Below are 17,824 nucleotides of genomic sequence, written 5' to 3'. Positions count from 1 at the left end.
AAACCCTACTTCCTCGGAATTTCCTCGGAATATTCCTAGGGAATTCCGAGGAAACCCTTATCTTCCTCGGAATTCCTTCGGAATATTCCGAGGAAATTCCGAGGAACTAGTGTTTGGGGTTTCAAAACATCGATTTTTTTTGCCGTATTTCATTTCTTATACAATTGTAATGCATACCATTGAGGATTCTTTGTATAGATGATCATAAACCATGAAATAAAAAAATTTCAAAACGAATTGTAAGTATTCCCTTTACCGTTCATTAAAGTGTATAAGTGTTTCTCTTATGTTGTGGGGATTTCGTTCATACAATCGGAAAAGTGTTTGTTATAGGGTAAGGAACAAATTTTTGACTTCATAATCAGTCTAAGACACTTAATAATTGTTATATAAGTGTTATTCAAACCGCAAAACGATGTTTTCGGTTTAAAAACCCTACTTCCTCGGAATTTCCTCGGAATATTCCGAGGGAATTCCGAGGAAACCCTTATCTTCCTCGGAATTCCGTCGGAATATTCCGAGGAAATTCCGAGGAACTAGTGTTTGGGGTTTCAAAACATCGATTTTTTTTGCCGTATTTCATTTCTTATACAATTGTAATGCATACCATTGAGGATTCTTTGTATAGATGATCATAAACCATGAAATAACAAAATTTCAAAATGAATTGTAAGTATTCCCTTTACCGTTCATTAAAGTGTATAAGTGTTTCTCTTATGTTGTGGGGATTTCGTTCATACAATCGGAAAAGTGTTTATTATAGGGTAAGGAACAAATTTTTGACTTCATAATCAGTCTAAGACACTTTATAAGGGTTATATAAGTGTTATTCAAACCGCAAAACGTTGTTTTCGGTTTAAAAACCCTACTTCCTCAGAATTTCCTCGGAATATTCCGAGGAAATTCTGAGGAAACCCTTATCTTCCTCGGAATTCCGTCGGAATATTCCAAGGAAATTCCGAGGAACTAGTGTTTGGGGTTTCAAAACATCGATTTTTTTTGCCGTATTTCATTTCTTATACAATTGTAATGCATACCATTGAGGATTCTTTGTATAGATGATCATAAACCATGAAATAACAAAATTTCAAAACGAATTGTAAGTATTCCCTTTACCGCTCATTAAATTGTATAAGTGTTTCTCTTATGTTGTGGGGATTTCGTTCATACAATCGGAAAAGTGTTTATTATAGGGTAAGGAACAAATTTTTGACTTCATAATCAGTCTAAGACACTTAATAAGGGTTATATAAGTGTTATTCAAACCGCAAAACGTTGTTTTCGGTTTAAAAACCCTACTTCCTCGGAATTTCCTCGGAATTTCCTCGGAATATTCCTAGGGAATTCCGAGGAAACCCTTATCTTCCTCGGAATTCCGTCGGAATATTCCGAGGAAATTCCGAGGAACTAGTGTTTGGGGTTTCAAAACATCGATTTTTTTTGCCGTATTTCATTTCTTATACAATTGTAATGCATACCATTGAGGATTCTTTGTATAGATGATCATAAACCATCAAATAACAAAATTTCAAAACGAATTGTAAGTATTCCCTTTACCAATCATTAAAGTGTATAAGTGTTTCTCTTATGTTGTGGGGATTTCGTTCATACAATCGGAAAAGTGTTTGTTATAGGGTAAGGAACAAATTTTTGACTTCATAATCAGTCTAAGACACTTAATAAGTGTTATATAAGTGTTATTCAAACCGCAAAACGATGTTTTCGGTTTAGAAACCCTACTTCCTCGGAATTTCCTCGGAATATTCCGAGGGAATTCCGAGGAAACCCTGATCTTCCTCGGAATTCCGTCGGAATATTCCGAGGAAATTCCGAGGAACTAGTGTTTGGGGTTTCAAAACATCGATTTTTTTTGCCGTATTTCATTTCTTATACAATTGTAATGCATACCATTGAGGATTCTTTGTATAGATGATCATAAACCATGAAATAACAAAATTTCAAAATGAATTGTAAGTATTCCCTTTACCGTTCATTAAAGTGTATAAGTGTTTCTCTTATGTTGTGGGGATTTCGTTCATACAATCGGAAAAGTGTTTATTATAGGGTAAGGAACAAATTTTTGACTTCATAATCAGTCTAAGACACTTAATAAGGGTTATATAAGTGTTATTCAAACCGCAAAACGTTGTTTTCGGTTTAAAAACCCTACTTCCTCGGAATTTCCTCGGAATATTCCGAGGGAATTCTGAGGAAACCCTTATCTTCCTCGGAATTCCGTCGGAATATTACGAAGAAATTCCGAGAAACTAGTGTTTGGGGTTTCAAAACATCGATTTTTTTTTCCGTATTTCATTTCTTATACAATTGTAATGCATACCATTGATGATTCTTTGTATAGATGATCATAAACCATGAAATAACAAAATTTCAAAACAAATTGTAAGTATTCCCTTTACCGTTCATTAAAGTGTATAAGTGTTTCTCTTATGTTGTGGGGATTTCGTTCATACAATCGGAAAAGTGTTTATTATAGGGTAAGGAACAAATTTTTGACTTCATAATCAGTCTAAGACACTTAATAAGGGTTATATAAGTTTTATTCAAACCGCAAAACGTTATTTTCGGTTTAAAAACCCTACTTCCTCGGAATTTCCTCGGAATATTCCGAGGGAATTCTGAGGAAACCCTTATCTTCCTCGGAATTCCGTCGGAATATTCCGAGGAAATTCCGAGGAACTAGTATTTGGGGTTTTAAAACATCGATTTTTTTTGCCGTATTTCATTTCTTATACAATTGTAATGCATACCATTGAGGATTCTTTGTATAGATGATCATAAACCATGAAATAACAAAATTTCAAAACGAATTGTAAGTATTCCCTTTACCGTTCATTAAAGTGTATAAGTGTTTCTCTTATGTTGTGGGGATTTCGTTCATACAATCGGAAAAGTGTTTGTTATAGGGTAAGGAACAAATTTTTGACTTCATAATCAGTCTAAGACACTTAATAAGTGTTATATAAGTGTTATTCAAACCGCAAAACGTTGTTTTCGGTTTAAAAACCCCACTTCCTCGGAATTTCCTCGGAATATTCCGAGGGAATTCCGAGGAAACCCTTATCTTCCTCGGAATTCCGTCGGAATATTCCGAGGAAATTCCGGGGAACTAGTGTTTGGGGTTTCAAAACATCGATTTTTTTTTGCCGTATTTCATTTCTTATACAATTGTAATGCATACCATTGAGGATTCTTTGTATAGATGATCATAAACCATGAAATAACAAAATTTCAAAACGAATTGTAAGTATTCCCTTTACCGTTCATTAAAGTGTATAAGTGTTTCTCTTATGTTGTGGGAATTTCGTTCATACAATCGGAAAAGTGTTTATTATAGGGTAAGGAACAAATTTTTGACTTCATAATCAGTCTAAGACACTTAATAAGGGTTATATAAGTGTTATTCAAACCGCAAAACGTTGTTTTCGGTTTAAAAACCCTACTTCCTCGGAATTTCCTCGGAATATTCCGAGGGAATTCTGAGGAAACCCTTATCTTCCTCGGAATTCCGTCGGAATATTCCGAGGAAATTCCGAGGAACTAGTGTTTGGGGTTTCAAAACATCGATTTTTTTTGCCGTATTTCATTTCTTATACAATTGTAATGCATACCATTGAGGATTCTTTGTATAAATGATCATAAACCATGAAATAACAAAATTTCAAAACGAATTGTAAGTATTCCCTTTACCGTTCATTAAAGTGTATAAGTGTTTCTCTTATGTTATGGGGATTTCGTTCATACAATCGGAAAAGTGTTTGTTATAGGGTAAGGAACAAATTTTTTACTTCATAATCAGTCTAAGACACTTAATAAGGGTTATATAAGTGTTATTCAAACCGCAAAACGTTGTTTTCGGTTTAAAAACCCTACTTCCTCGGAATTTCCTCGGAATATTCCGAGGGAACTCCGAGGAAACCCTTATATTCCTCGGAATTCCGTCGGAATATTCCAATAAAATAAAAAAAAGTCGATGCTAGTCTCTTTCCGAGTCATCATCACCGGATGAATCTGAATCTGGATCTTGGTGAAACTCTCCAATCACTGGTTCATCCTCTACGTGAATGACGGCTTCCTCTCTGAAGTTGGTTAAATCGACTACAAGGCCAACTCCAGCTAAATCTTCTGTTGCACTTAAGTTACCGGATGTGCTTGGTTGTAGTGGGTCTTCCAGCTCAGAACTTTCCTGAACTCGGCCTCTCGGGTTGAGTCTTGTAACAGTAACCCATGGATCATCTCTGTTTCTTACCCGGGGGTACTTGATATAACAAACCTGTAACATTTAAAAAATTATTAGTAAAATTATAAATTAATACACATGATGATGAATCATTCTAAATAATTAACATTTAATTACCTGATCGGCCTGAGAAGCAAGAATGAAAGGATCATAATATTGCAGCTTTCGCCTCGAATTTACTGTTGTAACACCAAATGCATCTGTTCTTACACATCGATCTAGAGTGTTGTCGTGCCAATCACAATAGAAAACATTACAGCGCAATCCAACCATGCCCAAATACTTGATTTCCAAAATCTCATGTATGTGTCCGTAGTATATATCATCTCCTGATGCAGAACAAACGCCAGCATCATAAGTCGTACTCGAATGTCTCCTCTTCTGAGTTGTGAATGCATATCCTCGAGTACAAAATCTCGGATATGACTTCACAAAAAATTTTGGTCCAACGACCATCTCGCGTATCCAATCGTCAAATGTTTCACCTCTGGCCAAACCAGCAGACACCTATATTAATAGCACATATATATGTTATATCAATAAATGTGAATTAGTATAAATATGTGATAAATGATATTTTAATTTGTTTAAAGCACTCACATAAGTAAACATTCATCCAGAAAATTCTCTCTGCTTCATTTCTTCTAGTTCGTCCTCTGTGGCATATCTATATTCGAACCTCTTTTCTGCATTGAAAATCTTGTACATATGATGACAATAATGTAATTAATTAAGATTTAAATTTCAACTTGTTAAAATAAAAATTTTATTTACCTCTCATATTGAAGAACATCTTCGCAGTTGGTGAGCAAATATGTTTGCAAATTACTGCGCTCCTGCTCAGTAAGTCGACGGTCCTTTGGTTTTCCGCTAAGTCGTCCAACGTCTGTGAAAATGTCTGGAACTGTAACATGATATGTTACCCGTTCGCCTCTATCATCATGCCGAGCAGGTCTTCTGTGTTTTGGTCTGAACTTCTGCTGGAAAGTAGTACTCGGCAAAGTTTGAAGTTTCTTCATTGATCATCTGTGCGACTATAGAACCTTCCACCCTACTTAAAATTTTCACCATCTTCTTCAAATGGAACATATACCGCTCATACAGATACATCCATCTGTACTGCACAGGACCACCAAGTTCCAATTCTCTTGCCAGGTGAATAACAAGATGCTCCATAACATCAAAAAATGAGGGAGGAAATATCTTCTCAAGGTTGCACTGAATCACGGCTATGTTAGTCTTCAAATTTTCAATACCTTCAAGAGTCACTGATCTCGTGCATAAATCGCGGAAGAAACCACTTATCCCTGCAATTGCTTCATGAACATTTCGTGGTAATAGTTCCTTGAAGGCAAACGGAAGGAGGCGCTGCATCATTACATGGCAATCGTGGCTTTTCAAGCCAGTAAACTTTCCTTCCTTTCTGTCGATACAGTTACGCAAATTAGATGCGTAACCGTCTGGAAATTCCACATCGTTTGAAATCCAATCAAAGAACGCATCTTTTCCCTCTGCATCAAGTCGGTATATGGGAAAAGGAGCCCTACCATTCTCATCAACATGAAGTTCTGAACGAGCACATATATCGACTAAATCCAGTCTTGACTTCAAATTATCCTTTGTTTTACCTTGAACATTAAGGATCGTGTTCATGAGATTGTCAAAAAAGTTCTTCTCAATATGCATGACATCTAAATTATGCCTTAGCAGATGATCCTCCCAGTATGGCAGATCCCAGAAAATACTTTTTTTTGTGCCAGTTATGTAGGTCTCCAACAGCATCTACCGGAAAACGCTCATGTCCACCGACGTCTGGCGTCCTTTCTGCACCAAAATCTCTTAGTTGTGTCTTCAAATCTTTCCCACAAATTTCCGGAGGTGGACTGTCAAACACCCTCTTGTTCTTCGTAAACAAATTCCTACTCCTACGATATGGATGATCAGGTGGTAGGAATCTCCTGTGACAGTCAAACCAACACGTTTTCCTTCCGTGTTTTAGTTGGAAAGCATCAGTGTTATCTTGACAATATGGACATGATAGCTTTCCATGCGTTGTCCATCCAGATAACATACCATATGCTGGAAAATCACTTATTGTCCACATTAAAACTGCCTGCATATGAAAGTTTTCTTTACACGAAACATCGTATGTTTCAGCACCTTGAGCCCATAGTTGTTGCAACTCATATATTAGTGGCTGAAGAAACACATCAAGTGATCTCTTAAGATGCTCTGGTCCGGGAACGAGAATCGAGAGAAACAAAAACTCTCGTCGCAAGCACAAGTTTGGGGGTAGGTTATATGGTGTAAAAATGACTGGCCATAGAGAATACTGTCTTCCACTCTTGCCAAACGGACCGAAACCATCAGTACATAATCCAAGGTAGACATTTCTTCTCTCATACGCAAACTCGGGATACTTTGATTGGAAATGCTTCCACGCTTTTGCATCTGAAAGATGTCTGATCTCACCATCTGTTGAGTGCTCTGCATCTCATCTCATTGGTTGCGCTGTGCGTTCAGACAGATACAACCTTTGCAACCTTTCCGTCAAAGGCAAATACCACATCCTTTTATATGGCACTGGAACTCTTCCACTCGTATATTTACAACGAGGCTTTCCACAAAATTTGCATGTAACCCGCTGTTCATCCGCCCTCCAATAAATCATGCAGTTGTCGCTGCATACATCTATTACCTGATACGATAAACCAAGACCAGCTACGAGTTTCTGAACCTTGTAGTATGAACCATGAGCTACATTACCCTCGGGTAGAATACCTTTTACAAAATCAGCAATCGCATCCACACAGTCTTCGGCCAAATTATAATATGTTTTAATGCCCATCAATCTTGTAGCAGATGATAAAGCTGAATGACCATCTCTGCAACCTTCGTACAATGGTTGCTTTCCAGCATCCAACATATCATAAATTCTCCTAGCTTGTGCATTGGGTAAATATTCCCCTCTAAAATGATCATTTACCATCTCCTCAGTACCTACACCATAATCTACATCCATTCTAATTGGTTCTTCTAATCTAACCGCTGGCTGAGGTTCGCTAGTACTATCATGTTCATAATCAGTTTCCCCATGATGATACCAAATTTTGTAACTTCGTGTAAACCCACTCAAATATAGATGAGTCCAAACATCCCACTCTTTAATAACCTTTCTATTTTTACAATTAGAGCAAGGACATCTTAACATACCTGTTTTTGCTTCCGGTTGTCGGTGAACTAACCCCATGAATTCTGTTATACCTCGTTGGTATTCTTCCGTAAGCAATCTCGTGTTCGGATCCAAATGAGGTTGATCGATCCAAGAACGAAAGTAATTTGAAGAAGACATGTTTATTATGAATCAAATTCGTGTGTAAAGAGAGTAAGAGGGAGGATGAAGATATGGAGTGAATGAAGAGGAAGAGGGGTGCTTGTATTTATAGTTGAAATCCTGCCGACAGAACGAGGAAATTCCGACGGAATTCCGACGGAATTCCGACGGAAACGGCTAGTTCGTCGGAATTTCTTCGGAATTTTTAAAATCCCCCAACGGCTCTCTAACGGCTATAATATATCCTCGGAATTCATCGGTTTTTTCTGAGGAATACGCTTTTCCTCGGTATTCCATAAGAATATTCCAACGGATTAATATTTCCTCGGAATTCCGTCGGTATATTCCGAGGAAATTCCGTGGAAACCAAATTTTGTGTTTCCTCGGAATATTCCGAGGATTTTATTTTCCGTCGGAATATCCGTCAGAATACCGCTGTTTTCTTGTAGTGTCATGTAAATCCTTTCAGCCCAAAAAAAAAGTTAATGATATCATTTTTCTCAATTGCTTGGTTACTAATAAAATCCCGATTATTAGTCAAAGTTACTATTTTCAAAATATGTATTTATGTGGAATAATGAGTTTGGATAATGGATGAAAGAAAACCACAAAAAAACCCCAAAAGTTATTAATTGAGTAATTTTCCTCTCTGTACAACACAACACATCAGTTCATCTTCATCGCCGTCGAAGTCCTGAAAGAAAGTTTCAGTACGTGCAATGCCAGAAATCTTTAACCTTAGTTACACATGAAATCTATATAATACCAGCTCTTATCTATTTTTATATACGTGTATGAACAATAGGGTTTCGAAATTTAACTCAACCGAACTGAACCAAACAGCACGAGCCAAAGCGGAACAGTTCATTAGCAAGATTAAAGATAAAAAATCAATTAAAGACTTTCTTAATTAATTAGAACCTGGGTAGGCGGACCAAGGGGTCTCTAATTAATTTATAATAAATTAAAAGACGATAAAATGATTAATGTCGACATGTGTGCTTTCTTTTATTGGCTGGGAGCAGTTGGAGTTTTGAGAAATTTCAGTGATATCCTTTGTTACTAAAATTGGAAGTAACAAAGTGACAATAGGGTTTGCTTGACATATAGTAAGTATTATTAGTTTTTTAAATGTCAAATAAAAACAATGAGAGAGAGAGAGAGGGACTCATTATAACATGATTAAGAGATATCATTAGCTACCGACTAACTTAAACCCTAAATTAAACCATATGTCACCTAGCACTCTAGACAAGGAATCACTTTTTGCTCACTTCTAAGTATGTCCACTTCAGCACTATGTGGGTCTCGCTTATAATCTAAACATTACGATAAGCGGAATTTGTATCGTCAACTTAACTAATATTTATTAACTTTCTTTCTCTCACCGCTGTTGATCATCCCCTCTCTGTCCTCGACCCGCTTTTCTCATAGGGCCATAGACGCACACTGCGACACTGGGCCGTAGTCTAAACTTCACCCGCCTCCGTCTCCATGGACGGATCGAAGGAAACGTCAACGAGCTCTGTGCTCAACTCGAGAAATCTAGGCCTATAAAAGTTGAATCTGGAAATTCAACAAGAAGAATAGAAGATCTGATTACGATTCGCCCCATGCTGCTCCTGTACGAAGAAGGTACATTGATATGAACGATGATACTGACGGAGGAGAAGACCGGATTGGGGTGTTCAGGAGAAAGCTATCTGATGATTTTGATAGAATCGTTGGAGAGATGACAACCAAAGCCAATAAGAAATCAATTAAATCTGGTTTACTGCTAACATCTAATTTTTGAACGTTTTGTTTACGAACATAGAAAGTGAACAGGAACACAAGATTTGGGATCAGTGGAGAATCTTCAGATCTTTGTAAGCTATTATTGAATGGTGGGGTTTCTGTGTATATCGTAATGACCAAATAAATATTTTACGTAATATAAAAGTAAACTATTCCTAGGATCAGTGTTGTTTTCTGCCGAGTAGTAAACCTGAAGATAACTATTCCTACTCATTTTTTCATGTATTTCATAGCTGAAGCGAGAGTAGAGATGAGCAGCTGATTATAAAAAGGTTATTGCTTGCAGGAAAGATGTGCTGCATGCAGTGGACATTGTTTCTCTTGTGGCTCGAATACTGCATAAATCAAAGGCTCATCTTCAATCCATGCTTATGTCAAGAAATGGCTCTTTCGTTGAAGACTTCTTTGGTCAACTGGTATGTGATGCTTTCAGTTTTGAGTCCTTATATATAAGCTATTGCCTTATGTAGCTGTGCTATTCACAAAATTGCATACAGTCTGCTTATAGATAGAACTCTGTAGCATCCAATAGTCTTTTGCCTCTTTAAAAATGATGGATTCTGAAGGATGATCATAAGTAGTTTCATTGCATTCCTTTGTTATAGATTTCTTAAATATATATTAGTCAAGAACTGTTTATATACGGTATGAGTGTCAAATTTATTTGAAAGAGTTGCATTAAGTGGATTGATTCATCAGGTTGGTTCCGTACCTGATCTGACAGAGCACTTACACATGACAACTGCGAGGATCCTGCGGCATGTTAATGGGTAAATTGCCAATCTACTTAAGAAAGTTATTAGATGTCTGTGACAAAAAAAAGTTATTAGATGGATTCAATCTCTATCCTCCCTTTTGTGCCTTTTATTCTTATTCTTACTGGCCTCTGAAGTTAAAAAAAAACTGTTATATAACTTTTTAACTCAATCGGTATGTTAAAGTCAAGCCTTGGTTTTGTATGATATATGTTCTCATTGGAGTATGTCGACCGGATTGCTAACTCTAAATGGGAAGTCAAAGAGCTTGGAGTGGAGCATAATGAGTTTGTTACTTCCTTCTGTTACTCCATTTACTCTTCCAAATTTGTACCTGCAACTTTAATTAAATAGTGAAATACTCAACTATATTTGATGTTCATAGTCTTACAAAAGTATTATTTTAGAGTTCCCGTGTAGTATAAAATTATCATTGGAGCCTACTTATTATCTGAGTTAAGATTTAGATATTCAGCACACGGTATTGATGCTCTTAAAACAGATTCTGATCATTCATGGCTTCACTGCCATCTTATATGTACTAAACTATTTGAACAAACAAGTATGTTGATTTGATCCTTGGGGAATTCAAACACTACAAACACAAGGCTTGCTCACGGAGGCATTCCACAGGAGGTAAATGTCTCTCTGGCCTCATCATTAATTCTAGGAGTTGATTACATTTTCTTCTCAAACTCTTAACTCTTTTTCGTATATAGGTTCAAAACCTCCTGCTGGAATATGGAATTGAAATATTCGCGGAGACGCTGGTGGAAGGTCTATCTAGAATAAAAATATGCACCGATGAAGGACGAGCTCTCATGTCTTTAGATATTCAGGTACTTTTCCTCTTTGTTTGCTTTGTTATCCAGTGTAGTTTCTTCTACACGACATCAAGAATGGACACGAAAGAATGAAAGTATCAGTTAACATTGACAGACATTCTGATATATAAAATATTAAATACACAGCGCATCTAGAAAGGTGGTCATGATAGGAAAAACCTTTACTCTTTGTTGATTAGATAAAAGTAAAACACAAACAATTGATAAATTGCATGACATGTCATTTAAACATGCGTCTGCGTTATAGCTATATTGTGCATATGAATGACTTTGGTTGACAATATCTATCGTTTTGTAGGTTCTAATAAACGGGCTACAACACTTTCTTCAACAAATGTGAAACCCAAGTTACAGATAGTGGATACATTTATCAAGGTGAGCAAAACACTGACTTATATGGAACTGCAGACTAATGTGCTGGTGAGACACATTTAAAACGGAAATCATCACTCACCTTTTGCAGGCATACTATCCACCAGGGATGGGGTATGTCCACTGGGCAAGGGCTCATCCGGTAAGCAAACAAAACTTCCTTTCCCTTTTAATAGATAGAATATTTGATAAAAATGTGTAAACAATGATAAATATACAGGAATATACAAAAGGACAGGTCGTAGGACTTGTGACTTTAGTAGCCACCATGAAAGGCTGGAAGAGGAAAACGCGGCTAGAACTTGTGGATAAGATTGAAGCAGCTGCTGCGTAGAGATCAATCTAGAAGCAAGCTTCTTGAACTTCCAGCAACAGCGAGTAATATTTACATGTATTGAGAGCTGTAAATTGGAGGAAAGACCTTCTTGATTACTGTCGTTGCTTATGGGTTTGTGTTAAAAATCCTCCTAAAGTTGTACAGTCCTTAAGAGACTGTAACTCACATTCCACCCCCTCCCTGTGTAACCGATTATGTAGTGCAAAACTATTTTAGCCATTAACAAGTGGTACGGTACAATTTTATGATTATGAACACTACCATTTTCAGTTTTTTTTTCCTTATTTTTGTTATCTTATCGACTATTTCTATAATATTATCTAAAAAGTAAAATGTACATGTTAATTATTACACATGGGTCAAATCAATAAAATAAAAGTATTTTAATCAAATATTATTATTTTTCACATGTTCTAACTAATCATATTTATTCTAATTTTTTAATGAAAAAATATTTCAAAAATAAAAATATCTCAAAATATCTAAGGAAGGTAATCACAATATTTTTTAGCAAACTAATTATATATGTAATATTAGGTCATTAAAATTAATTTAATAATTAATTTTATTTATAAATATTAATAATTATAGATGATATATAATTTCTTATTATAGAGTTGTTATTTTCTTTTCAAATAACTGAAATTCGTAATGAGTGATATTTAATAAATAAATTATTAAATTATTTTGTAGTTGATAACTCTAATTTTTACTTTTAATCAGTTTTTATTTTTCAAATAATATGAATGATAGTGAAGAATGAAACTAAAATGGTTTTACTTAGAATGTATTTTTTTTTCTTTGAACCATCTTATACTAAGCTAAATGTTTTCTTCAAGCTTTAGAATCCCTTGGTTAACTCAATCACCTCAACATTTAGCATCACTATTGCTTCAACAAACTTACATTCATTGGTGTTCATAGTCATTTTTTTGGACAAGTGATTTAGACAGTACCTAAATACATATGACAAAATTAGTACATAAAAATGATTGAATGAGCACAAATTAAATGATATAACGATTAAATTACTCCAAACATTAAATCATTATCCTTTTATCTAAACCCTAACCTCTTTCTTCCTCACTTTCATTCTACGCTAAACCATTTCCTCCTTATTCACAAACCTCAAGAACGTTTACCTTCGCTCCGGTCTAAATAATGGTGTCCACAAACGCGCTCTCTTCCGCCTCCGTCCTCTGCTCCTCACGACAGGTGAAGGTTTTTTTTTTTAGATCAGCCATTTATGTTCTCATACTTTACTTGTGATTTGAATTTTTATTTCATTCTATATCACTGCCCTTTTCTATTCAGCTTCTTTATGTTTATGTGGTTTTTTGGGTTTATGTAAAAATTGTTTCTTTCTCAATTCAGCTTCTCTTTACCCCCATTGATTGGTAAAAAATGGTTACTTTCTATGGGGAAAGAGAAAAAACTTGATAGAAGATGAATTTGGTTGTAATGGGCACTGATTCATTCATTTTCTTGTGGGTGTGCAGGGAAAGCTGAGTGGTGGAAACCAACATAAAGGTCAAAGAGTAAGCTACAGGAAAGCAAGTAGAGGTTTCAGTGTTAGAGCAAGTATAAAGGAGATCTCTTCAAGCTGGTATTGATAAGTTTGCTGATGATGTTGGTCTCACTCTTGGCCCTAGAGGTATTCGATCCAATCTCAATGTCCGTTGTACCAAGTTGTGTCTCTCTTTTGTCTTAACTTTGTGGTTTTTTACAAGAGAGAAATGTTGTGTTGGATAAATTTGGAAGCCCCAAGGTTGTGAATGATGGAGTAAACAACATACACATTTTTGGCCGACCTATTTCAGACTTTTTTGGCCCACCACAATTTATTTTTAACAAAATGCAGGAAAAACTATAAAAATCAATAATTTTGTAACTATATAATTTCTAGAGTTATAATTTTTTTGTAGAAACAGTTTATTGCAAGTCTATATTTTTGAAATTAATTTTGGGTAGAATAAAAAATAATTAAATATTTTGTTGTATAAATTGTTAAATTCGAATTTTATATATTTGCCTTACTATTTGATTTAAATACTAACAACTACCTAAGTAAACACTAACCAATACTATAAACCTCAGCAGCTTTTGAACATGAAAGCGCTAATAACGCTAATGGTCGATCAAATCATTACAAAAATAAGATATGAAAATATCAATACATATGACTTCGCCGGTCATTCTTTGATCAACCTAATCAAGTTATGTGACTTCCAATGTTCCATTCATCACTATTATAGATAACACAAAAAAGAAAGTTAAAAAGACAAAATCACCATATACAAAATTACACAACGCATCAATAATGTATCCGGTAGGCTTGCGCGGAGGCTATGCCCCTAGTTATTAATTTAGTTGCAAGGAAAATAGACAAGATCTTTGGCAACTGTCTTTTTGGCTTGGTTCACTACATGTGATACACAATCAACACCATTATGTTATATAAAAAACATATAAATATGGGGTTGAAACGTCACCTAATGCTAATAGAAGGAGGGTTTTCGGTGCAAGGAAGAAATTGTTTTAGAAAATGCCAAATAACATATTGAAATATGGCCGATCACAAAATATTAGAGAATAATAATGTTCAAACAGTTTTTTTATATGACATGTCTATGAAACTTGAATTTCTTAAACCGAATTCGCACCAAGCACTTTATACGACATGTCTATGAAAATTGATTTTTTTTCAAAGCATTTACCACACTTATCGCAGGGAAAACAGACCAACCAAGATCACTATTCGAAGCCAAATGCATGCGTGTTAAATTGCTAATATGAAAATGGTAAATTGGACAGGACGGTAATGGACAATTCGTATAAAGTGAAAACCCCTGTTCAAAATCCACTAAAAGCTTGGACTGTACTTAGTAAAAATGTGATTTGATGGTTTGGCGTTTGACCGTTGGTCCATTTCTGACGAGAAAATATTATACTCTAAAACAGCTTCAAGTTTTTAATAACGCAGTTATGACTACTGAAATAGTTTTTGTTAACTAAAGTCATTGGCCTAACTAAAATGGCCTTATAATTTTTGTAAATTAGTCAATTTTCTTTTTCTCTCGGGACCAAATGTTTGAAACCTAAATACAAATTAAAAAAATCAAAATTATTAAAACTTTTTTTTTCACTTTGGCTTGTATTTTTTTCCGCCGCCACAACTCTTTTTTTTCTACCGCATCTCTTCTTTTTCACCACAACTCTTTCTTCTCCGCCGCAATTCTTCCTTCTCATCTTTGGTATGTGTTTTGCAATTCATCTATGTCGTCGCCGTGACCTAAGCTCTCGCTGCCGTAGAAACGTCATCTCTTCTCCTTCACTGCAAAGTGAAACAGTGTCTCAACTCATTTTCCTCGTCGTGATTCATCGTCGTTGTGACCATCCCGCCTCTCTGATGCGCTCTGAAACTGGCAGGAGAAGCTTAAGAGGAACTATGGCTAATTTGGGCATTTTTGCATATTTGGTTCCTAAACTTATTTGTTATTTATTTTGTAACTCCAATACTTTTTAAATGTTTTTTAAATGTGAAAATTGGTCCTTAATTTCATCCCAAACTTCAGAAACTACATTTTAACCCCTCGTATTAGGAATACGTCTATGAAAATACAATAAAAACAACTAAAAGACACCTAATTAAACTTTCGAATTTGCATTTTTAGCCCATGTGATATGCAAATAAACAAACAAATGCAATAAACGAGACCTAATATGATCATAACTATAAGAAGATACTCAAAATCATTAGAATCATCTGATATCGTAACATTGTTACTACTACTACAACAAAGGTGAATCAATATTCATTACTTCTTTTAAGATATCGCAACGTGTACACTGTATTTAACATGTCCACATGGACTCCTTTTATCAATATACTATGTACACATCACAGTGTACATTGTCTACCGTGTTCACATAATACAACACGTTAAAAACATGAAACATCTGCAATTTAAACTCTATGTCCCATGTACAATGGTTTCACCTTGTCCATATGTACACTTTTTGGACTTATACATATTTACTAGTATTATTTACATACCTTGTCCATTGTTGTTTCCTGTCCATATGTCCATATACTACATGTACATTCACCCGTCTTTTTGGAAAAATTGCCACGAACAGACTTTGTTTTCTAAGGCAACTGTGTATACAACACTTCTCAATTTCGTAATATTCATCACGGGATCTTGCCGCAATTATCCACTCGTTCTTTTAATTGAACTAAACGCGTACATCAGTTTCTTCCATGTACACATTTTCTTGTCTGCGTTGTTTCCACATGTACACATATTTAATGTACACTTCCCCTACCAAAAAACCTATCACAAGTTTAGCGTCATGTACAGATGGACACTGTACATTTGTATCTTCCAAATATGTTGTTCACACGTTGTCCATATGGACACTGAACATGTACATGTACACATTTACTAGTATTACACAACATCGTTTTTTACTATCCACATGTACACATATGTAATGTACATCCCACCCGTAAAACACAACTACAAGTTTAGCATCATGTACATACGTATAGGTCTCCATGTTGTCCATATGGACACTTACCAAGTACATGTACAAATTTACAATTATTACACCATAGCTAAAAATTACTCACTATGTACACATGTACAAAGGTTTTCGCTTTGTGCATATGTACACTATTTGGCTATGTCCAAACTTACCAATATCAGAACACAGCTGAATGCAATATCTGATTAAAATAGTGTACATACTTGTAAATTTTTTTATAAGTATATGTTAATCATGCAAACACCTTTAGATATGTTTACAAATTACTAATATAATAGTGTACATACACATTATTATCCATGTGTACGATCCATGAATGTGTACATATTTTGTTTATTTTCAATTTTTTAATGAGTGGCATTTTAATAAGTATGTTTTCGTCTTCCTCAGAATTTTAGAGTTTTCTGCAAAACATTTACGACCTCCATTGTTTTCTTTCATATAATCTTTCATTCTTTTACGTTTTAACTATAGGTTACACTTCAAGATCGTATTTTTAACATTTATAAAATGTTTTTCAAATTCAAATTTCAAAAATAGTGAGTTTTTGGTCAATGGAGATGAGTTAAAAAAGCACAGGGGAGATGAATTGAAACACTGCCACCGCGGCGGATTTTGAACATAACAACCACCACGAGCACAAGAGATGAATCGAAGAGCACGACCTGGAGGAAGAATCTGTTTGTACATGAGCACATGACAACCCAAAAAAGCACCAGCAGTCGTATGATAAGATAAAGATCAGATTTGACGACTGTCTTATCTTTTCAATTTTTTTCAATGTATTTAAAATATGATCCGTACACTGAATTAAATTACTATTTTGATCACTAAATCACTCGATTAAACGTGGTTAAACTTGAATCACTAAGAAACAAAAAAAAAAGCGAGAGAGAGCAAAAAAGTCGAGAGTCGTCGTCTTCATCTTCTCCGGCCGGCGGCTTCGTGCCATTGGTACGGTGAGAAGGTGGATGTCTTTTCTATCTTCTTTCAGTTGGTTTTTTTGTTTAGATGAGTTCAAATCTGGTCAAAAGCTTCAGTTCTTTGGATTGGAGCGGGGAGTCTCAAATCGGACTCTATGGACATAGATCTCGTCAGATCTATGGTACGTGGTGGTTAGTTTATGGTTACCGGCTGTATTGAATCAGATCGTGTCAAGCTTTGCTCGCTTGGCCTTGCCGTGATGTGTTGAGCCCTTTCAGAGTCCAATGGCGAGTCTCAGTTGGATCTGGAGGGAGTCGGTGGAGCGGAAGCACTTAGTATGAGCGTGGTGAGTTTTTACAGAGTCCAATGGTGAGTCATAGTTGGACCTGGTTGGAGTTTGTGGAGGGGAGGTGCGTTGGAGGCGCGTGGTAAACCCGTTCAAAGTCCAATGGTAAGTTTTATTTGGTTTTGGAGGGTGGATCAGAAGAGCATGGGAGGTACATCAACGGTTCTCTGTAAACTAACGGGCTGGTTCGTGTCTTCATGATTGGGTTTGAATCTTGTTTAGGGTGTTTAGTTGGTATTTTGGATCTGTGTTTATGATCACTTTCGCTCTGGGGTTGATTATTTTTCATCTGCCGGCTTATGTCT

General features: G+C 35.6%; 1 long non-coding RNA gene across 1 annotated transcript; it reads left to right on the top strand.

The window, feature by feature from the left end:
- The first annotated feature begins 8,830 nt into the window (after nucleotides 1-8,830).
- LOC125588921 lies at nucleotides 8,831-16,426 on the top strand. Its single transcript, XR_007325109.1, has 3 exons — nucleotides 8,831-9,805; nucleotides 10,089-12,913; nucleotides 13,198-16,426. It is a non-coding gene; the product is annotated as an uncharacterized LOC125588921 (long non-coding RNA).
- The last annotated feature ends 1,398 nt before the right edge of the window (nucleotides 16,427-17,824 follow it).

The sequence above is a fragment of the Brassica napus genome, chromosome C6 (assembly GCF_020379485.1).
Source record: "Brassica napus cultivar Da-Ae chromosome C6, Da-Ae, whole genome shotgun sequence".
NCBI lineage: Eukaryota > Viridiplantae > Streptophyta > Magnoliopsida > Brassicales > Brassicaceae > Brassica > Brassica napus.
Note: the sequence above shows the minus strand (reverse complement) of the source record. Positions and strands in the feature narration are given on the sequence as shown.